Below are 24,415 nucleotides of genomic sequence, written 5' to 3' on the forward strand. Positions count from 1 at the left end.
CTTTCCCTTTGAGAATTCTCAAAATAACTAGACCAAGGTAAAATAAAGAGGTGCTTTATTGGTAGAAAAATGGGAAGGCTAACATATAAAAAGCATGCAAGAAGCAACACACATTCAAGACCAATTAAGAAATAAAGGTATTAGTGGGAAATATAGGGGGGTGTTAGGGTGATAGCTACCTGTCCAGGAGGGGCAAGGTCCAGAACAGCAAGATGTCCAGCATCTTGGGGATGCAGTTGGGATCCAGGAAACACACACACAGCAATGGAGTTGTGGCTGCCTAGTTATAGCAAAAATGGGACTTGAGGGCATGCTAATGTGGCTGCCCCATGAAACAAAGAATTGATGAGATTACCTAAAAGGTAAAACAATGAGTTTGGGAATGCTGAATGGGGTTCCCAGGTATGGACAGAGAAGGACAGGAGATGTTCTTGGGAGGAGATTTGGATGTAAAGTAAGGTTTGGTTTGGGGCTCTGGTTGCCTCCTCTGGTGATTCAGAGGCTAATGGGTCAGGGGATCAGGTTGGGTTGGGGGTTAGGCTCCCTACCTTTGACAGCGCACCATTAGTGCCAGCTCAGAAGGCGAGGAGCTTAGGGGTGATTCTGGATGCAACTCTCTCAAAGGAGGCCCAGGTCACCACTGTTTCCCAGTCTGCCTTTTACCATCTTTGGCAACTGGTCCCCTATCTCTCCCCTCAGGACTTAGCTACAGTGACCCATGCAATGGTCACTTTCAGACTTGACCACTGTAACTCGCTTTATGTGGGATTGCCCTTGAGACTGATCTGGAAACTCCAGCTAGTGCAGAATATGGCGGCCCATTTGCTGACTATGTCGCCTGCGTGGGTGCACATTTAGCTAGTGCTGTACAGATTGCACTGGCTTCTGACTGAGAGCTCCCACTGGAGATCAGGGCCCTGTGGGACCTATTACTGTTCCATAGGGCCTGTAAAATGGAGCTGTTCTTCCAGAACATTGGTTGAGGTGGCGGGGGTCCAGTCATTCCATCTGTTGGCCTCCTCCTACTGAAATTTGCATCTGTGATTGGCCCATCAAGTTAAAACCAACAATTTGGTCCAGGGCCCTAGTGGCTCCAGCTCTGAGTCCACTACACTGAAGGCCATGCCATCTGTTTAGCTTAAAGTTCTGTTTTAATTTATTTTAACTATTGTTGAATTATTCTTATGTTATGTTTTAACGCCTACTGTGGAATGTTTTAACTCTTACTGACATTATCCACTCTGAGCCTGCTTGTGAGGAGGGCATAATCTAAGTCAAAATAAATAAATAATGGATTGCTAATTAAAGTAATCAAAAAGAAACAATGCTGCTTGGTGACCCTCCTGTTGTGTTAGGTGGGAAAGATGGGAGCCATTATTATGAAGAAAATGTGTGTAGGAAAAGGTGAGGGAGGGGTTTAATACATTGAATGGTGGTAGCTCTGGGGTGAGGTAGTTCCATTGTCTGCCATATGCAGGTGTCAGGGTGGGGGGGGGAGGCTGCAGCTGGGTCAGACCAAGATGTCACACCTTCCAGGGGTTTTGCCTAGATATGATTATGAGGCCTGCCCTTCTGGGATCCATCTTGTTTGTACTTAAGTCAAGTCTGCCTGGCATATGGACTCCTGGGGTGCTTTAAAATGGGGGTGTTCTCCTCATAGAATCCCAGAGTTGGAAGGGGCCATCCAGGCCATCTAGTCCAACCCCCTGCCCAATGCAGGAGCAGCCTAGAGCATCCCTGACAAGTGTTTGTCCAGCCACTACTTAAAGACTGTCAGTGAGGTAGAGCTTGCCACCTCCCTAGGCAGCTGATTCCACTGTTAAACAACTCATAATATCAAAAAGTTTTTCCTAATATCTAGCCAGTACCTTCCCGCCCTTAATTTAAACCTATTCTTGTGAGTCCTATCCTCTGCTGTCAACAGGAACAGCTCCCTGCCCTCCTCTAAGTGACAGCCCTTCAGAGCAATCATGCCCCCCCAACCTCCTTTTCTCCAGACTAAACATTCCCAAGTCCTTCAGCCTTTCCTCATAGGGCTTGGTCTCCAGGACCCTGATCATCCTCATCACTTTCCTCTGTACCTGCTTCATTGTGTCCACATCCTTTTTGGAGTGAGGCTTCCAGAACTGCACACAATATTCTAGGTGTGGCCTGACCAATGCAATGTACAGCAAAACTATGACATATTGCCATTTGGATGTTATGCCTCTGTTGATATACCCCAAAATTGGATTAGCCTTTTTTGTTGCCACATCACACTGCCTGCTCATATTTAACTTATGGTCCACCTATACCCCATGATCATGTTCACACACACTGCTAACCAGAAGTGTATCCTCCATCCAGTATGCGTGTTCTTCATTTTTGTTACCCAGATTTAGAACTCGGTACATCCTTGTTAAATTGCATGTTGTTCACATCCGCCCACTTTTCCAATGTGTCCATATCTTGTTGAATTCTATCTCTATCTTCTGGTGTGTTTGCTGCTCCTCCTAATATTGTGTCATCTGCAAATCTGATGAGTAGAAAGTATTGAAAAGTACCTGGCCCAGAACCAAACCCTGTGGCACCCCAGTGGACAACTCCCTCCATTCAGATGAAATGCCATTGACAACTACTCCAGTTTACAACTACTCTCTGAGTGCAGTTCTCCAACCAGCTCACTGTGAGTTTTGGCCTCTCTGATGGCTGACCTACAGTGCCTAGCAACCTGCAAATACTCTTCTTTAGAGGTATGTGCTTGCCTCCATTTCTTGAACATGTCCTTTTTCTCCCTTAGCACATCATAGAGTTCTCTGTTCATCCACATTGGCTTCTTGGATTCCCTACTATGTTTCCTTCTTGTTGGAATAGCAATGGCTTGAGCTTGCAACAGCTCTTATTTTAGGAGAGCCCACCCTTCAATTCTCCTTTCACTCACACCAGTCTTGCCCATGGAATGATTCTCATCATGCCTCTGATTTTATTAAAGTCTGCCCTACTGAAATCTAACATACATGTGTAGCTACGAACTTTCTTGGTTTCCCACATCAAAAGGAATTCTAGCAGGACATGGTCACTTCCCCCTAAGGTCCCCACCACTTTCACCCCATCTACCATTTCTTGCCTGCTGGTCAATATTATGTTGAGTATGGCTGAGCCCATCGTAGCTTCCTCCACCATTTGATGAAGGAAGTTGTCAGCTAGACAGGTCAGGTATGTGCATGACTGTGGACGCTTTGCAGCATTTGTCTCCCAGCACGCATCAGGGAAGTTGAAGTCACCCATAACTACCAGGTCATGTTGTTTGGATACCCTGTCAAGCTGTTCAAGGAGGGCAGCATCCTGGAAAGGAGGTCTGAGACTCTAACCCAAATACTGTTTGTCCTTCCTTCCCTTTTCCTCACCCAGATTCTTTCCACTGGGCTGTCACCCTCCTCACATATAGTGCCACTCTGCCTACTCTTTGACCCTTTCGGTTTTTCTTGAACAACTCATATTCATCCACTACTAAATTCCAGTCAAGTGAATCATCCCACCAAGTCTCTGTAATGCCTACTAAATCATATCCCTCTGTCTGCATTAGAAGCTCAAGCTCTTCCATCTTATTGCCCAAGCTTTGAGCATTGGTACATGATCAAAGCATAACCTGAAGCCCAGCACCTTTGGCTTGATTAGACCCAGCTCTCCCAAGTGGGCTCCTGTTGTTTGCTCTCCATTTAAATCCTTATGTTGGTCATCTGTAAGCCGCCCTGAGCCTCCGGGGAGGGCGGGATAAAAATGTGAATAATAAATAAATAAATAATAAATCTCCTTTCCCTTGTAGTGTCAGTTTAAAGCCCTCTTGATGAATCTCCCCAGGTTTGTGCCAAACACATTCTTCCATGACCTTGACAGGTGAAGTCCATCACATGCTAGTAGGCTGTCATCCAGAAAACCTAGCCCATGGTCCCAGAATCCAAACCGCTTTTGCCGGCACCACTAACACAGACGGTGGCTCACCTCCATTATCATCTGCTCCCATCATATTCCTCTTCTAAGTGTCAAGCTTTCAGTTTTGCTTCTCTTTGTTTTGCTTCACTACTTGCCATGTATTTGGGGGGAGGGCATGTGGGAAGAGAGTGTGTTAATTGAGTGCATGCTTGTAGCCATAACCATCTTTTAAGTTGTACCCCTCCACCAGTTCACATGGCCTTGGAGATTCCTTTCTTAGGCTAGAATAGATAAGCACTGTATTTCTGTCAGGGTGCCATGGTAACACTAGGCCTGCCTGCTGACGTATGTGTAGTTATAGCATATGTATAGTGTCTTTTACCTATAACCTCTGAATTTCGCACACTTTCTTTAGTCCTGACAAAAGATCTGAAACATGTAGTAAGCATATCTCTAATAAACATCACTGCCAAAAGTGTTGTGGAGAGTGTCTTAACTGGGGATCTAACACTATGATTTGTTCAAGAAAATCATATTGCCTCTCAATAAAGAGAGGGGGTCTGCTTGCTTACACCATCTCCTCATCTTCTTTTAGCACTTCCTTTATTCCTTTGTCATCCAAAGGCCTCATGCGTTCTCTAGCTGGTTTCCTGCTCTGGATATATTTTTAAAAAATGTTTATTGTTTGTCTTGATGTTTTTAGAAACCTGCTCCTGAAAATCTCTTTTTGCATGCCTAATTATTGACACATTTCTTTTGCCAGAGCCTGTGGTCCCTCCTGTTCAATTCATTGGGGCAGACTTTCCACTTTTTAAAATAAACTATGATGACCTCACCCACTTCCTTCCCTCAGAGGCAGAATTTTCCCTCTGTTTTTCTCTCCCTTTTTGACTGAGCAGCCCTTTTTATTTAGTTTCTTCTTTTCTGAAGATCTGTGGCTGTCTCACCCTGTCACAGTATGATATTTTGCTGCTAGCTCAGCCCAGGAACCTGAGGGAAGGGATAAGATCACCCCTCTAACTTAAACTACTGAAATGGCACATGAAATGCTTTTTAAAGTTGAAAAATAACAAAATATTTTATTCAACGTAAAGGGTAAAAGATCAGATAAAATCAGGTTTAAAATGTCTGAGGTAAATCAATAATGAACTCTGAAATAAATCAGTATAGGCACAGACTACAGTTTGGTGTAGTGGTTAAGTGTGCAGACTCTAATCTGGGAGAACCGGGTTTGATTCCCCACTCCTCCACTTGCACCTGCTGATGTGACCTTGGGTCGGTCACAAGCTCTGGCACAGCTGTCCTTGAAAAAGAGCAGTTTGTGTCAGAGTTCTCTCAGCCCCACCCACCTCACAGGGTGTCTGTTGTGGGGAGGGGAAGGGAAAGGAGTTTGTAAGCCGCTCTGAGACTCCAAGTGAAGGGCGGGGTATAAATCCAATCTCTTCTCTTCTTCTTCTTCATATGTTTCAAGTAACTAAGAGTATCTTAAGCTTTTCACACAGTCTTAGAATCTTTAAGATAAGAGGCTTTTGTTCAGTGTTTCCTAAACATTTCAGTATACTTTCTCGAGCTTACCTATCTCTTTTGGTTTCCAGAAGGCAGGGATACACTATCCCATTCCCAAATTCCAAACACTATATACACCAGTACACTTTCTTGAGTTTTACTGACTCTTCAGGTTTCAGAAGGCAGTCTTTAAACAGAACAGACCAGGGATCACTCCACTCTTTGAGCTATCTCCCTTTTTTAACTGGGTAAGAATTTCTTCTGTCACTAGAAGATCTATCCCTTTTTCTGGCCCGAATGGGCGTCTTTACTGATCTACCCACTCTTCTTGCCAACTTTCCCAGTTCTCCATCCATGTTAAACTGCTCTCAGTCAGGGCTAAACACAAACCCCACCAGCACCCAACTCTTCTCATTCAGGGCTAGACCCAGACTAAGTTCTCTTCAGCATTCAACTCTGTAGTCTTTTTGCTCAACTGATGCTAACCAATCAAATTTCTTTGAGCAGTTTGTCATTCAAGTTCTCTAGCTCTGTGAGGCATTAACCTTTCACAGTCCTTTGCATATTTACACAGCACTTCTGAGTTTTTAAAATGCAGTCTGTCACAGAAGCTTCTTTAATTTTTATAGCTTCCTCGACTTGCGTTGTTAACCATGCAGGCCTTCTTTTAGACTTGACAGTCACTTTCTTAACCTGTGTTATGCATTCTATTTGGGCTTCAATTACTGTATGTGATGAACTACAAAAAAAACCACTCTGAGGGGAAGTAGTAGCAGAGGCTCACTCTGATTGGTGAGTCGCCTCCATGACAATGGAATGCATCCAGCAGGGGGCTGGGGGGAAATGAGAGCTGACAGTTGGAAGGGTGGTTGGGGGTTCTTTTTTGGAGAGAGGGAATTTAATGGAGGAGGGGGCCTTTTGAGTGGCTGCCTTCGGAGAGAAAACACTCAGTCTCGGAGACAGTGACAGGATGTCCCAGAGAGAGGGGCAGAGCAGACTCTGCTGAAGTGATTGGCCAGAGTAAGAGGTCAGACCCAGGTTAAAAAAAAGAAAGACATCCACTCACACAGGGACTAGTTGGGATTCAGAGCCTAATCAGGGGAACCCTGGTTTATTGGTGGTATAAATTCACTAGTATCACAACTGCCTGCTTATTGTAAGGAACCTTTTGATAGGGTTTGTAATTTTTATTAGTTCTTCCTGAATTTGGGAAAGCCTAAACATTGTTTATAGTGTTTGTAGCGGGCACTTGTTGGTTGCCAACTGTTTGTTCTCATAAAACCTTTTCCCCATTCCCCTGTCTTTCAGTAGAATAAACCGTTCCTCTTATTTCATTTTTAAACCCCGCTATTGGTGCCATTCTTTCATACCTGTCAGGAAAGGTTTGGGTTCCTGAGGTTCCCTTTACCTGAGAAGGGTTCCTCACATATATTGGTAGCAGCGGTGGGGTACGAGAAAAAAGAACCCCCAACCACCCTTCCAACTGTCAGCTCTCATTCCGCCCCCAGCCCCCTGCTGGATGCATTCCATTGTCATGGAGGCAACTCACCAGTCAGAGTGAGCCTCTGCTACTACTTCCCCTCAGAGTGTTTTTTCATAGTTCATCACACTGTGGTTTTAAATAGCTTCCAAGCATCCTTTATGGATTTGACTCTCTTGTGTTTCCCCTTCACTTTCCTTTTTACTATTCCCCTCATTTTGTAAAATTCTCTTTTGAAATCAAATGTTGTAGTTTTGGACTTTAGGGGTAACTTTCCATTGACCTGAATGCTGAACTTAATAGCATTGGGGTCACTGTTCCCAACTGGTGTAACAAACCCTGACTTGTCCTCAACCAGAGGCCCCCAGCTCCTGTTAGCTTTCCCCCAAAGATTAGTTTAAAAGCTGCTCTGAGACCTTTTTGATATTAGTTACCAGCAGCTTGGTTCACTTTTGGTGAAGCCCGTCTCCTTTGTACAGGTTTGGCTTGTCTCAGAAAGTTCCCCAGTCCCCAACAAATCTAAACCCTTCATCCCAGCACCACTTTCTCATCCACACATTGAGACCCCTGATCTGTGCCTGTCTAGCTGGATCTGTGTGTGGAACCAGCAGCACTTCTGAGAATGCTACCTTTGAGGTCCTGGCCTTTAACTTTCTGCCTAGTAACCTCAGTTTTCCTCCAGGACCACACAACTCAATTTTCCAATGTCATTGATGCCAACATACACTACAGCTACCAACTCCTCCCCAGTACTATCAATCTATCTAGACAGCACGTGATGTCCGCAACCTTCACACCAGGCAGGCAAGTCACCATGTGGTCAAAATGCCTATTACAGATGATTGAATCACTGATTACCAGAAGCCCACCTCCCCCCAATCCCCCAGGCTGAGAGAATATTGGTCTGTTGCCCAAAGAAGGGGGTCCCTTTTAAGGGATCACATCTTCCCTCCTCAGACTTATGCCCTCTGACCATGAAACTTTCACTCGCCATAACAACAGAAGAGCTGTCAGCATAGGAGTGGGACTATTCTGGTAAGTCCCTGAGAGTCTCTTCCCCAAATATCTCTCTCTGGCTCAGCTTCTCCAGGTTGGCCACCATAACCTCAAGGGAATGAACCCGCTCCCTGAGACCCATGAGCTCCATGCAGCTGGCACACACCCACAATTTCCATCCGGTGAGTAGATATTCATACATGTGACACTCCCTACAAATGTCAGCTAATGCTGCCATGGCTTGGAATGTGTAGGCACTCGCCTCCCTCCCTTCGCCTTCACTTGTTACTGTGCTTATCTCCCCAGGTGTCCTTGAGGCTGTGAGCGCTTCTCCCCTGCTCTTCCCACTGGGAATCTAACAGCTGCATTTTGGCCTGTGCTTGGTAGAGCTTGATTATTGGCTTTGTAGTATCAGGGGGTCTCCTTTGAAGGGGGTATATCCCAAGGGGCCCTTGCTTCTCCCGCCATTCCTGACACAAGAGTTCATGGTGTCTCAAGTACTTTATCTCTCAATAAACTGAATCTACAGAAGACCTGGTGTTGAGTGTGATTGACTGGGAACCCTGACAAAGTGTCAGGAATCCAATATCGCTTCTACCCGTATCTCTCCACCTTGAGATGAGCGGAGGTGAGGAACTTGAGCTACTGGTAACTATGGCAGAGGAGGTGCCGGTTACCACTACTCCACTGGTGACCACTAGGGATGTGCATTCGGTTCGTCTGAACTGAATGCACCCCCGAAAATGGCCCATTCGGACCCCTTTCGGGCTGCTGCAGGCCGATTCAGATTCGGCTTGCTACCGAATTGCTGTCAAATTTCAGTGGGAATTTGGCCCCATTATACCCTATGGGCCATTGAAGTCAATGGTGAAAACATAGGGTATATTCTGGGGGCTGGAGGAGAGGGGGCTTGAGGGAGAGCCTGCAAGTTGGGGTCCAATTCTACGGGCCCCCAAACAGGTTGCCCCTATCCCCTCCATTGTTCTCTATAGTGGGAAAAAAGTAAAAAAAAAAAAAAATCCCACTCACTTTTCCAGCAGCTGTCTCCTAGGTTCTGTCTCCCAGCCCAACTGGCTCGGTCAAGATATAATCTCAACTTGTCTTAAACACCCAAATGAATACTTCTAGACAGAAAACGTCTGTAGAAATGAAGCAGTAGATTGGCACAAGGCTGCATTTTGCAAACAGCAGTCACCGTAAGTCATCTGCAACTAGATGGCACTTTCCACCCTTCACATCTTTTGGATTATACTGCAGCTGTTAGCAGCAAATGGTTTGAGGACTGTGGTGTTTAAAATTCCAGATGTGGATACAGCACTGATAAGTTTCAATCTTGTGAGCTTTTGTAGCCACACAATTTCCAGCTCTGGCTGGTTTTCTCTTGGCTTTTTTTTATTAAACTGCAGCCTCTCCGTTTCAGGGCAACACTATATTTTACATGCATGTGTGTTATTCTGCTCCTTTTAATGAAAAGTGGCTGTGGGAGGATGCAGTCAGAAATAGGAGAAGAGCAGGTGAGGAGGATGTGATTAACCCTTATCTTGCTGGTTGCTTTTCTGATCAACATTGCTCCCCTCTAAGCTATTTTGTAAAATGCGGTCTCTTTATACACCCCACTTGTATCTTGTGTTCTTTATTTGCCACCTAGTCTTCTATTCCAGATTCCATCTTAAAAGATACACTTCCATATGTAATTCCAAATCCCTTGGGAAACCTATGCTGTTTCATAAAATGTATGTCTAGCTGACTCATAATAAGAAGACAATCGCTTTGTGTCCTTCAGTTATATCCACCTGACAGCATATTGAGGTTAATGGATGCAATCCTCAACAGACATATTTACTATGCATAAATATTCTCTTGCAATCATTAGCACTTTGAGTCACACACATATGGCCTGCCTAAGCAGATTATTCACACAGCAGAAAATGGGAACAGCCTCAAGCTCCTACAACTTTGTCTCCCTCCCATAATCTCTTAGGGGATCTAGAACCAGAACAAAGACCCTCATGCTGGGCTTGTGCCCAGGGCTAATGAGTAACCCAAGATTGTGGGCTCTCAAACCCTCAAGCCTTCTTGGTGCTCAGAAGGAAATTAGGGATGCAATATTCATTCCTACAATTGGCAGGCAATATAGAGCTTCTAATCTGGTCAGAGCAAGCTTTCTGCCCTTGTTTAGTCTCCTACCTGCTCCATGGTCTGACTCCAAGGATCAGTAGGCAGAAAACAATGAACCTTGCTCTCTTTCCCAGCCCTGTAAATATGCTATGTGATAAAGTCTTAAAAGGTAAAAAGGTAAAGGTTCCCTTGCTTGAAAGGCAGTCGAGTCTGACTCTAGGGTTGTGGTGCTCATCTCCATTTCAAAGCCGAAGAGCCAGCGCTGTCCGAAGACGTTTCCGTGGTCATGTGGCCGGCATGACTAAACACCAAAGCGCACGGAATGCTGTTTCCTTCCCACTGAAGTGGTACCTATTTATCTACTTGCAATTTCTTGCTTTCGAACTGCTAGGTTGGCAGGAGCTGGAACTAAAGACGGGAGCTCACTCCATCATGCAGCAACTCGGGTCTCGAACTGCTGAACTACTGACCTTCCACAGCCTGCAGTTCAGCGTCTTAACCACTTGAGCCACCACATTAAGATAAAGTCTTACTTTCAAGTAAATGTGCACAATAGGTTCAGAATATAAAAGTTACAGTACTTATCCAGGCTTTCAAACAACCAACAATTCCTATTTAGAAACAGCCATAAAAATGCTTGCTTTATGTGCCAGGAGGAAATAAACTCAAAAGCTTTGAAATATGATTCTCTCAATATCATCTGACTGACAGAATGCATCTACTACTTTTGGGGGGTGATAACCAGTGATGTGTTTTGATGGTGTTTTAATAACTTGAAGTAATTTGGAACATCTAAAGAACCAATCATTTCTAGAATAGTGCTCACTAATAGTTTTTAAAGTACTTTTGTGAAAAAACACATCAACCATGTAAAATAGGTTATAGAGGATCTTATTATTGGTAATTAGGGCTCTGTCACTTTACCTCTACTTGGTGCCTCCTGGGTAAAAAAACTGATAGCTGGCTCTTCTTGTGAATTAAGTACAGCCCATCCATGGCTCAACCAATTTCAAGGGTGTCCTATTTCAAAGATTTGTGTTCTCAAGTCTGCCAAGAGGAAAATTAAAAAAAAATCAGTTTCTATTTATCTTCTGCAGATGGCTCAGATGTTCAAGAAAACATGGGACTGAATGATATGTAAAGGGAAAAAAATCTGTTGAAATAGATATGGGTCAGAAAAAGCATGCCTAAAGCCACAGGTATTTCACAATGAAGTTGAAACAATGTCTGTAGTTTCTGGTGAATACTAAATAAGACTTCTTAAATAGCATGATTGGATGAAATTGTTATGGCAGAGCATCCAACAGCTGGAGTAATAATTCAGCTGCCAGCATAAGTTGTTTTGATGTAAAATGAAATGCAGGTATCCACTCCCAAAAGTCAGTGGGACTTTTTGTCTCTGGGTCTGTGATGGAAAATGAAGTGGCAGGGGAAGGGAGAGGGAGAGGCAATACAGCAACTGACAAGTTTGGTATTAAAACAGACAAAATTGTTGTGCAGTCCTTAGATGAGCAATGCAACCCTTGAGTGACAGGATGGGGGTGTTATCATACAACAGTAATCAAGGATTTAAGACCAAACTACTTGCTACATGAGGAATCCAAGATTGGATCTTACATTTTTTCTTTTAACGTTAAAGGAGGAATGGTCTGGGTGAGGGCCACAGTTTCCCCTAAGCCATTTCTCACTAGAAATAATCCCTCAGCCATTAGCAGTAAGGAGAAAAGACAGGTGTAATGTGGGTACTTATCTCTTATTTCTGGCTAATAGCAGCTCCTCAATTAGGTAAATGGGGTGGTTGGAGGGTTAACTCCCTCCTGCAGCAGCAAAGTCCCAATACAAATGACCCTCCTCTCCACAGCTACTTTTTAATGATAAAGGAAACACCAGGAGATCTGATCAGAAATTTCTCATATAACAGTTTGTCCCGGGAGTGGGAGAGAATGGATCCCAAATAAATAGAATGTCCTTAATGGACTGGTAGAAGTCTGCAATTTGCTCCACCCCTAAACACTATGGAAACTGTCAGAGAGTTACTGGAGACGGTAAACAAAGTGCCAACAAGTATGAAGTATGCATTGTAACCGCCACTCACAAAACAGCATATAGGAGGGGGAAAATGCAACCTACCACAATGGAAGCACACTGGCTGCTGTATAAAAAAAGGATTTTATTTCCCTGACTTCAGAGACTGCCAGTGACCAGAGGGTGAGGGCAAAAGATGGAAACAAGAGCCTGTTTGCAATTACCAAGTATGTGTCTGGTTTTTCCCCAGTCACCCTGCATCTCCAATATCAAGCTCATGTTGATTTCAGTTTATGGCCAGTTTATTTATTTATTTATTTATTTATTCGATTTTTATCCCGCCCTCCCGCCGAAGCGGCTCAGGGTGACTTACAACAATAAAAAACCAGTAGAATTAATACAGAACATAGTTCTTGTCCAGCAGCTGTCTTGTATTGAAACACTTAATTTCCCATTGACTTTCCATTAGATTCATTTGTAGCTTACAATGTGCCGTGATTTATTACTAAATTCCTAACTGATTATAGAATAACAGTGATGGCAATGAAACCTTAATGCAGGAGATCCAGAGATATATATGCATGTATGTAAACTCTATAGGATTATCATCCTAATTTTTTTGCTCATTTATCCGATAGACAATTATTCATATCACTCTAAAGCTGGCTATCTACCTTAGTCACTGGAGAATTTGTGCAGAGCAGTGGTTAGGATGCTGTACAGAGCTGAAACGCCCACTGAGTCATGGAGCTCTCTGGCCTTTGGCCATCCTCTCTCAGGTGAACACATGAAGATGCCTTATACTAAATCAAAGTCCACTGAAGTCAGTACTGTCTATTCAAACTGGCAGTGGCTGTCTAGGTTCTTAGGCAGAGGTCTTTCATGTCACCTACTACCTGGTCCTTTTAAAAACAGAGATGCTGGGGATTGAACCTGGGACCTTCAGCACAGCAAGCAGAAGCTCTACCACTGAGCCATGACCTCTCCCCAAACCAACTTCATAAGAGTGCTGTGAGGCTAAGACAGAGGAGGGAGGAACCATGTATGATGATCTGACCTCCTTAAATGGTGAGATTATTTTTTAAAAGTGTGTGTGAGAGAGAGAGACTTCATAGAAACAACTCAATTATTTATTGGGATACAAGAGCCTAATTTTCAGTGTTGGAATCTTTCCTTCTCATCACACAGCTCTAGGAGCATAATGAAAGTTCAGTGGGTCATTTTCCTCCTAAATATTATGATGAATAAATTTAGGAAAGGGAGGGAGGAGTCAGCCATGCTCACCTGTGATCACCTATGTCAGGGGAACCTCTATCTCTCATTATCATGATACAAAAAGTAAATGTATGCTCATAGATCAATGAGCAGGCGTTTGAACCTTCAGATCATAAGAACTGACAGCCGAAATATGGCCAGTGAAGCATCTAATAGGGATGGGCAGGAACCAGCTCACAAACTAAAATTGTGATGAATTTTGCCTGATTCATGATTTGTGAAGTGAAGTTCATGGCAGGTCAACCGGCATGAACTTTCCACGAAATTTCAAGTGGTTTGTGGTGGTTTGTGAATGGATACATTTCCAGACAGACTGTCTCCACTAAATCAAAATGTTTACCAAACCTCAAAGCAATGGGGGATGGAATTCTCCAGCCCTGGAAACACCTCCAAAGCTTAACAGGCACTGCTGCCAGTAACAGAGTTCCCATTCTTCTCTATGGGATCAGAATGCTATATATACTCTCCGTTCAGCTCTACATTCTCTCCTCTGTTGGGTGTTGGTAGACAGAGAGGCAGGAAACTTGTTAAAGGCAGAGCACATTCATTTATTCCTGGTTGTGAGGACCCGCATTTTATACCCTGGTAGGGTGCAACACGACTGAGGGGTGGTGCTCAGTAAAAACTCTGGATTCAAATTATTAGGGTGTGGTCACACAGCTGTTTTGATTGGGTTTCACTGCTGTCCCCTCTTGCATTTAAATTTGCTGATCAGATGGGCCGATCTTCCTCCCACGCCAAAGTGAGCTCACTCGAGCAATCCTACCAGTTCTCTACCGCGTTTTCCTGCACTGGGAAAATCAAGTACTGAACACAACAGTGGGAGGGCTTCTAGGGTCCTGGCCCCACTGCTGGACCTCCTGATGGCACCTGGTATTTTTGGCCACTGTGTGACAGAGTGTTGGACTAGACGGACTAGATGGGCCATTGGCCTGATCCAACATTGGCTTCTCTTATGTTCTTACGTTCACTGGAACTCCACCTATGCCATGATTGCATGTTTGTTGGAGCAGAAGAGCATGGTGCAGGATGTCATCTTCTCCATTGCCATGCTGCATGGGGAACAGGATCTCAGCATCAGCTCTAGCAACTGGCTGACCCTCTCCCAAATGGTGCATGTCCTCAAGATCTTCCAGGATACCACTGATGTGCCAGAGCATATGGCCAGACTGGGACAAGTCAGCACCCTGATTTAAGGGCTGGACCAGATGCTGGCTTCCGCACTGGATTCAGGCCCCGAGGGGATGGCTATTCCCCCATGGGCTATGGCCTTGGCAGAGAGGTTGCAGGTGGGCATCACCACCAGGCTGCAACCTCTCTGCAAGGAAGGGGAGTACAAGCTGGCCTGTATCTGTGATCTCCAGATAAAAGGCAGAATCTGTGATCTCCAGATAAAATGGGAAACACCTGTGTGGAAAAGATGGTAGAGACTGCTAAGTGTCTAAAGTATGCAAATTATTATAAAAGAAAAACTGATGTAAATACACTGTATAAAACAAGAAAGTGAATACAATGTAGAATGAAGAATCCGGATATTAACTTCATTTCATAGATCTCATGGGCACCCAATGAAATTGCTGAGCAGTCAGGTTAGAACAGATAAAAGGAAGTACTTCTTCACCCAAAGAGTGATTAACACATGGAATTCACTGCCACAGAAGGTGGCGGCAGCTACAAGCATGGATGGCTTCAAGAGGGTATTAGATAAACATATGGGGTAGAGGTCAATTAGTGGCTCTTAGCCACAAGGTATAGATAGGAACTCTCAGTCTGGGACAAGTGATGCTCTGTCTTCTTGGTGCTTGGGGGGGCAACAGTGGGAGGGCTTCTAGTGTCCTGGCCCCACTGGTGGACCTCCTGATGGCACCTGGTATTTTTGGCCACTGTGTGACAGAGTGTTGGACTGGATGGGCCATTGGCCTGATCCAACATTGCTTTCTCTTATGTTCTTATGTTCTCAGTGGTAATTAAAGCAATAGCTGAACAGAAAAAATTAAGAAAAATCATGTCAACTAACATAATGCCAAACAAATTTAAATTATACAGGAACAAATAAAGGGGCCCCCACATGCTCAATCTCCAAGTGGCAATGCCGCTTGGAATTCAGGCATGCTGCCTGCAGCCACCCCTCTCTCTCCCCTCTCTCAAGAGAGAAGGGAGGGGGTGGCTGTGGGTGTTCAGGCTTGGGGGCAGGACTTCCCCCACCGGCCAGCTGGGTGGCAGCAGGTTGAACCCCCCCAAAAAAAGTGGGTAAACCCCACCAGACTGGGAGGTCTGGCAGCCCTATTGCGGCTTGCTTGCAGGGGGTCCATTCTACATACTTATGAACCTGCACCCATTTTTCCCAAAAGCACTTTCTTGGGGGCATCTTCTTTTAGGGGCCATAACTCAGACCCCCTAAATCCAATCTGCACATAACTTGGAGGGCACGTAGAGGAACATCAGGGGGAGGTTCCCTGAGAGTTTGATAAGTCTATTTTGCACAGGATCCATTCTGGGCCTATCATTTCTGCAGAAAGCACTTTCCTTGGGCTACCTACTTTGAGGGACTGTAACTTGGACCCCGTAAATCCAATCCTCACCAAATTTGGAGGGCATGTAGAGGAGAGTCAGCCAGAGATCTTCTGCTTGTTTGGTGCTTCGAGCACTCTGGGGAACTGTTCTACTACATCATGAACCTCATGCACTGAACATTTTTTGGTACCTAGAAGTTTGTGATGGTTTGTGGTTTATGTACCGGGTATGCCATGAACTGAAATGAACCGCATTTTCCTGGTTTGTGCCCATCTCCAGCATCTAACCCAGAGTCATGTGTTATACAATGGACAACTGGTGTCCTAGATGGCTAAGACCCTTTCCTGATGCTGCCTCCTACCACTAGTATGTAGAAACTTACTGTGAACCTTGGTGCCAATCCTGCCCACTCTCCCCAACGCTTGACCCTTAAATGCTATTCGTGACACTCACAGATGTTACAAGGTTGTATTGTTGAAGGATAGTAAATCTCCCTTAACTCTTAACATGTTAAATAGACCTTACAGCATCAGAACTCAAGGAAGGCTTTTTAGTGACTTCAAGGACATCAGAATTGTTTCTAGATGGTTATGGAATGAATAGACTTCTTTGCTTTCATTCCATATATATGAGTTAATGTTCAGTAGGTAATCTACAAGGTTGTTACAACAGATGCATTTTTTATATTCAGGCAACTTATCTTAATGTCAGCATGTAATGTCAGTACCTTTGTAATTTACAGGGACATTGCAAGTGGCGAGTGAGAGAAAAGCACAGTGCAATATATATGAAAAATAGTTACAAGGACCATGCATCTCCATAAATAAACATCCATGTTCACTCATATAACTGAAAAAAACAAACCCCGGAGGCCTCATGTGATAACCATTTTATATACTTGAAATAATTTATTATCTTCATTTATCTCAAGAAAGCATATTGATAAGAAAGAATACAGGCTAGAATACAGGTAGATGTCAACACAGGATAAAAATTCTCAACAGTGTTTCTGAAAGAAATATAGGTAATATTTCAAGGTCTTTGCAAGCAAATACACATAATAAAATATTGCTTCTAGAAATGAATATTTATAATAAAAAAAATCCAAAGGAGAGTGGCCAATGATGTACTGAGAGATTATACAAGCACCAGACTATGCATCTTAAAGCATTAATTAGAGCCTCTGCCAGCAATTAATTTTGAGAACGGCTTTTAAGATATGGCGGATACTGATCGGTCGGGCCCTGCAAGTGTTCCCTGACAAGGGCTGCTGCCAAGAAGTAGAGTCAGATTATGTCTAACTGAGTTGCTGATCATTATAATGTATTGGGACTGATTTAATTAAGCTTACATCAAAACTCATGGACAATGTTCTCCATTAAGGTAATTTATTAAAGAAGTAAATGCATTCAGACATAACAAGAATGATCCTTAGAACTCCTCAGGCTTGCATGCTCTTTTCCTCCCCTTCACAGGCATCTCTGAGACTGATTTTCTAGCTTGCATAAAGTAAATTAAATTGGTCATCATATCTGAATCAGAAGCTATATGTTGTTTTTTCTCAGTAAACCAAGACCCCCAAACTAACATTAACCCCCCCAAAACAATCTCTGGCTTGTTGTGAATATGGAAGTTTTTCATCTCTGACAGGCACCAAAGGGTATAGAACAGGGAAGGAGAAGTTTCATGCAAAGCTAAGAACTTCCAAGGCTCATTCTAATTATGACCAGCATTGTTTTAAAATAATGACCAATAATTTTTGTTTTCATATCAGTGCAGCCAAATATTGTGCTCTGTACAGGAAGGTTGATTGGTAACTAAGTTCTACATTGAGGGTACATTCGGCAGTGTGTTGAACCAGCTCCTTCTATTTGCCACATAGATGGCCTTCTGTCTTCTGTGTTGAATGCACTGTGTACAGGAGATGATAATTGTATGAGGTCCTGGTTCATGTTATTATTTCCCCCTCTTTTGTGAGGAAGAAATTGCATGAACTGGTTATCTGTGTCATTGTACACACACATGGAGAGGTTTTCCATCACAGTATTGTAGTATCATCTCCTAATCTCTCCTTATATATAATTGAGTAGTGGGTGCCAAAGTTCTAAAATGCACTCCTTTAGTGTATGGACGCTTGAACTGTCAGTCAGAAGACGCTGGCTGGGTTGACTGGCTGCTTTGTGCAGTCCCGCCCAGCGTTTCAAGGTATTTGCATATGGAAGCTGATTGGACTTCACTGCATTCCACACCTCAAACTCACCCCCCTCCCCGCAAGGCAGTTGGAATGTCAGTTGCATATGGAACCTTCAAGGTCTTTTGCATATGGAAGCTGATTGGACTTCACTCCATTCCACACCTCATACTCCCCCCCCCCGCAAGGCAGTTGGAATGTCTGGTGGTGTGTAGGTCCCAGGATCATGTTTTAAAAGCTGCCTGGGGAGATGGGGACCTCAGACAGGTTACAGTGCCATAGACTCCACCCTCCAACCCAGATATTTGCTCCTGGGGAACTATTGTTGCCAATCTTGGCCCAGCACCCATCAAACCATTCTCTTCAACCCCCTGCTGTGCAGCACACTTTCCCCTAGGGTTGCCAAACTCCAGGTGGGACCTGGAGATCTCCCACTGCTACAATTGATTTCCAGATGACAGAGATCAGTTTCCCCTGGAGAAAATGGCTGCTTTGGAGGGTAGACCCTATGACATTATACCTGCTGAGTCCTTCCGCCCCCCCACCCCGCCCAATGCTGCCCACTACAGAATCCACCCCCCAAAACTCCAGGTATTTCCCTCCTTAGAGCTGGCAACCCTACATTCCCCTCAATGCCTGTTGGTAGGCAACTAAGCTTGGTCCTGTCACCTACTTTGGCCTTTGGGAGAAAACACATTGGGGCCAGTCCTGATAGGGTTGCCAACTCCAGATGGGAAATTCCTGGAGATTTGAGGGATGGAGCCTGAAGAGGGTGAGGTTTGAGGAGGGGTGGGACCTCAGACAGGTACACTGCCATAGACTCCACCCTCCAAACCAGTCAGTCCCACATAGGGAACCATTGTTGCCAATCTCCAGGTGAGGGCTGGAGAGCACTCAGAATTACAACTGCTCTGCAGAAGGGAGGGCAGAAGTCAGCTGAAGTCAAAGGGGCAGATAATGGTAGGTTGATGGTTAGCTGGGAAGGAGATGGGGTTGCCAACTACATGCTGACAAATTCCTGGGGATTTGAGGGGTGGAGCCTGGAGAGGGTGGGGTTTGCAGAGGGGTGGGACCTCAGACAGGTAGAATGCCATAGACTACACCCTCCAAACCAGCCACTTTGTCCTGGGTAACAATTGCTGCCAATCTCCAGGTGAGGGCTACAGATCACTCACAATTATAACTGCTCTTCAGGTAGCAGAGATCAGTTCCTCTGGAGAAAACAGTGAACTCTGTCATTATACCCTGCTGAGGTCACCACAGCAAATTGACACTGTTTGCCCAAAGCCAGAGCACTCCCCCAGAGCCTCTTTCTAGATCTCGTTGTATTGCTTTCACAACGGGCTTTACTGCTAGTATATGTATAAACCAGGGCTCTGGCATTGGTGGTGGTACAAAGGGCAAACCCAGCTCTGTATTAGATATGAGGGAAAAGAAAACTGTGATCCCTTGAAAATTACTGGACTTCAGTTTATACTCTTAAATTGGATGTCTTATTGATCACTGTCTTCAATTTAGAGCATGGAGATCTGGTTTAGATCGCCACTCTGACTCAGCCATGAATCTTATGATGACATTGGACCAATCACTGTATCCTAATTTACCTCAAAGGCTTACCTCAACCCTAATTTACCTCAAAGGCTACTGTGTAGATAATCTATGGGGAAACCCATGAATTTCTTTGCGATAGGGAGCTAGCCAAATGGCAAACTTGCTAGGTGCTGCTGTGGCTCTTCCCATGACTTAAAGTATTTCATCCAGATCCTGGCTCTATCAAGAGGGCAATCTTTGTCAAGCCTTACTAGAGAATTAAGAAATATGTTAATAAACCACTGTAATTTCTTTTAGTAGTTAAAAGTCTATATCAAAACATCCTCTACAGACACAAAGGATGACAAAATAAATCCTTTCCAGAAAACCTTAATTGAATAAAAGTGCCTTCAGGAATACTGTAGTCAAGATTTCATTTATGCTGTTAAAAAGATTTCATTTATGCTGTTAAAAAGAAGGAAATTCACATGAAAATTTACTTATTGAAGACTGTAACACTCTAGTATCCTTTTAAAACCTTTGTATATTGATCTTAATTGGTTTAAAATCAACAGTCCAGCACAATGCCTATAACATATCAAAAGATTTACCCAGTAGTTCACTCAGCAGTAATAGATTACAGAGCTGTTCAGAAAGTGTTACAAAAAGTATTTCGAGAAGAACTAAGAACAGAGAAGCAGAGAAACACATAGGAGATAATATCAGCCAAAAGCAGAAAAAGGTAAGGACCATTAGATTAGATGGTTTTAAAATGGGACTGGACACATTCATGAAGGAGGGTGGTTCTTGACAATAGCTGGGTGGAACTGCCATGCTTTGGCAGTGAGCTTCTGAACACCAGTTGCTGGGGTGGGGCGGGGCGGGGAACAATAAGCCTTCATGCCCTGCAGCTGGAAGCATCTGCCTGGCCATTGTAAAGAACAGGATGCTTGACCAGATGTAGACTTGCTGTGGTCCAGAAAGACTTAATTTTTGCTTTATGTTAAAAGTTGGGGAAAAAACAAGTTGAGGGAGTTGGGGTATTTAGGAAACAAGTAAACAGAACCAGGGCAACAGAATGAAGTCCAACACTGAGAGCCAGTTTGGTGTAGGAGAAATGGGTTTGATTCCCCACTCCTCCACTTGCACCTGCTGGATGACCTTGTTGTTGTTCAGTCGCACAGTCAAGTCTGACTCTTCGCAACCCCATGGACCAGACCATGCCAGCCCCCCCGGTCCTCCGCCACCCTCCAAAGTTTGCTCAACCTCATGTTCGTTGCATCTATGACCCTGTCTAACCATCTCATCCTTTGCCATCCCCGTCTTCTTTGACCTTCAATCTTTCCCAGCATCAGGGTCTGGATGACCTAGGGCAAGTCATAGTTCTGTCAGAGCTGTCCTTGAAAGAGCAGTTTCTGTCAGAGCTCTTATTGTAAAAAAACATAAAGACCAACAATAAAAATTTCTTCAAATACATAAGAAGCAGACAACCAGCCAGGGAGGCAGTGGGGCCCTTGGATGACCGAGAGGTAAAAGGATTACTAAAGGATGATAGGGAAATGGCAGAGAAGTTGAATGTTTTTTGTTTTTTGCCTCTATCTTCACTGTGAAAGATGGGATTGTGCTTGTCCATTCCAGAATCTCCAGTTTCAGGAGGGGTGTCAAAAGACCTGAGTTGGATTGAGGTGATTAGAGAGGAAGTCCTACGACTGATGGACAAATTAAAAACTGACAAATCACCATGTCTGGATGGTATACATTCAAGGGTTGCAAGTGCAAAGTAATGCACATTGGAGCAAAAAATCCTAACTATAAATATTCATTGATGTGGTCCAAACTGGCAGTAACTGACCATGAGAGAAATCTTGTAGTTGTAGATAATTCACTGAACATGTCAACTGAGTGTGACTGCAATTAAAAAGGCAAATGCTATGCTGGAGATTATTAGGAAGGGGACTGAAAACAGATCAGCCAGTATAATAATTGCCCTGTATAAATCTATGGTGTGGCCTCATTTGGAATACTATGTACAATTCTGGTCACTGTACCCCCAAAAGTTACTATAGCACTGGAAAAGGTGCAGAAAAGAGCAACTAAGGCCCTGGTCACACTGGGGGAAAAGGCACGGCTAAAGTGTGGCTTTTTTGAGCCGCATCAAAAGAGAAGCGCGGCGGCGGGATCAGACAGTAGTTCCCCCCCAGCCGCTGCGCAGGCCCTCCCCAGCACGATCAGATGCCGGGAGGAAGCCATAGACCAGAGAGCGAGGCAAGCTCACTGCGCATGCGTGTGCATGCATGTGCATGCGCAGTTCGGCAGGACCTTGCATGCTACGGGAGAGACGGGCGTGCCTGCGATCAGATGACCGTCCCTGCAGCAGATTTTCCGGTAGGTAGTAGTGTTTTCTGGGGGGGGGGGTTATGAGCAGTTTCGCCCGGAAGGGATGGATCGGGGATGGGTGCGCGCCGCTTCCCAGATGTTGAGGTGTGATCGTGCCCGCTTGATGTGCCCCCGATCTGTCCCTCTTGCAGATCTAATCCTCCCGTGAGACAGGGGCCATTAATGATTAAGGGGATGGAAAACTTTCCCTATGAAGAAAGGTTAAAGAGGTTAGGGCTTTTTAGCTTGGAGAAATGATAATTAAGGGGTGACATGATAGAGATTTACAAAATTATGCATGGGATAGAGAAGATAGAGAAAGTAGTTCTTTTCTCCCTTTCTCACAATACAAGAACTCACGGGCACTCCATGAAATTAATGAGCAGTAGGCTTAGAACAGATTAAAAGAAGTACTACTTCACCCAAAGAGTACTTAACATGTGGAATTCACTGCTTCAGGGTGGTGTCTATAAACATAGACAGCTTGAAGAGGGGATTGGATTACCATATGGAACAGGGGTCTATCAGTGGCTGTTAGCTACAAGGTATAGATGGAACACTATGTCTGGGGCAGTGATGCTCTGTATCCTTGGTGCTTAGGGGGCAGCAGTGGGAGGCCTTTTGGAATTCCAGCCTTGCTGGTGGTCCTCCTGATGGCACCTGGTTTTGGACACTGTGTGACACAGCGTGTTGGACTGAATGGGCCACTGGCCTGATCCATCATGGATTCTCTTATGTTCTTATGCATGCTCCTTGGAAGACAGGGAGATACAAATGCAATAGACATATTTTTTGACCATTTTACTGTGGAGGGGTTATTTGAGAAAGTAGAAGCTTAAAAAATAGATACTATGATGTTCTCATTGCAGATAAGTTTAAAAAGGAGTGTCTTTTGAACGATTAAGATCACTATGTTTTATTCAGCCATTCTAACTGTGAGGAATTGCTCATCTCTCTTTGAACAACTTTGTTAGCTCAACATGGAGATAAACTTGCCCATTCTTAGAAACAACAAAGGCTTTATATTAAGTGTTAAAAAAACCCCTCTTGAATCTAAAGTAATAAATCCACCAGCCATGAGTGGAAATGTGTCTAATCTCTGAAATGTCTATATTTTGTATCTGTTTGGTGAGACTTTTGTTCTGTAATAGACTGATGTGGAATTCAATTACATTTGATTGAAAGAGGAACCCTTTTTAAGTATCTGCCAGGATTCTCTTTTTTTTCAGTGAAAACAACTGTTGCTTAACCATTGATATTGATTTCATAGTCATATTATGTATCTTAATGTTAAAAAGAACTTTGTAAGTCTAAATCAATAATTGTAGACTATATAACAAAACTAAACAAGAGAAAATATTTCAAATATGGCTGTACTAGAATACATCTATGGAACTTTTGTCTCATCCAGACTAACAGCCATGGGAATAAACTGATCTGGGGTTCAATATACCCCATTTTGGTATCTTCTCATGACTGTAAAAATGGCAGCAGCTGTTGAGCACCCTGAAGACAAAAAATATGTGGCTGGTAAGCCATGTTCAGCTTGGTAGGTCAAATGTTGCTGGGGTCTGCTATAACCAAATCTGGAGTTAAGGAGCTGCAAGCTCAGGAAGTAAATTCAACAAAAGAGACTCTATGCAGCATTTGCCCACAATGTTAACCCCTTTGAAATATTTGAAATGTGTTTTTGAAGGCTTTGCATCCTCCTGTTTGAGAAAGTCCTAAGATCTGTTTATGTTTGTAAATGCCATTGAGCATTTGTAAATGCCACTGACCCCAGCAAGGGGATTTCAAGAAGCAGAAGTGGTTTGCCAGTGCAGAGTTTTCCCTGGTGGTTTCCTCTCTAAGTACCAATCCTACTTAGCTTCTGAGATCTTCCCTGGTGGTTTCCTCTCTAAGTACCTTAGCTTCTGAGATCTCATGATACTATGCTGCCTTCCCTCCCCCTAAGGGCTAAACTATGCCAAAACACCCTTGGAAAACTCTGTAAGTGCAGGGGAGGGACACTTAATTTTCCTTTTCTGGATGTTTCCCCACTCAGAATTGCCCTTCCTGAGACCATTTCCCCCTTGCTGTGGAAAGACAAGAGTGAAAGCCAGCTCCAGCACAATGTCCCAGCTTTGAAGAATGTTCGGTAAAGACATATGCAAATGCTTCTCCAAGGTCCAAGCATCATTTCTGAGGCCAACATACAAACATTGTTTTCTAGTATAGCATAGTAATCCAGGAGACTCTCCTTCAAATTGCCAATGACTCTGTCATGAAGCTTGCTGGGTTACTTTGGATGAGTCACTTTCTCCCAGCCTCACCAGGATAAAATAGGAAAGAGAGAATGATGTGTGGAGCCCCTGTGAGTCTTGGATAGAGGACGGGTTAAAATGCATCGAACAATCTCCTCCCTTATGCTGGAATGCTCCCTCTAAACTGTGGAGTCTTGTGAGCAAAAATTCTACTTTGTGATCTAATGGCATTAAAGTTGTGAGTGAGCG

The sequence above is a fragment of the Gekko japonicus genome, unplaced genomic scaffold (genome assembly GCF_001447785.1).
Source record: "Gekko japonicus isolate JY-2015 unplaced genomic scaffold, Gekko_japonicus_V1.1 scaffold1869, whole genome shotgun sequence".
In the NCBI taxonomy this organism is placed as follows: Eukaryota; Metazoa; Chordata; class Lepidosauria; order Squamata; family Gekkonidae; genus Gekko; species Gekko japonicus.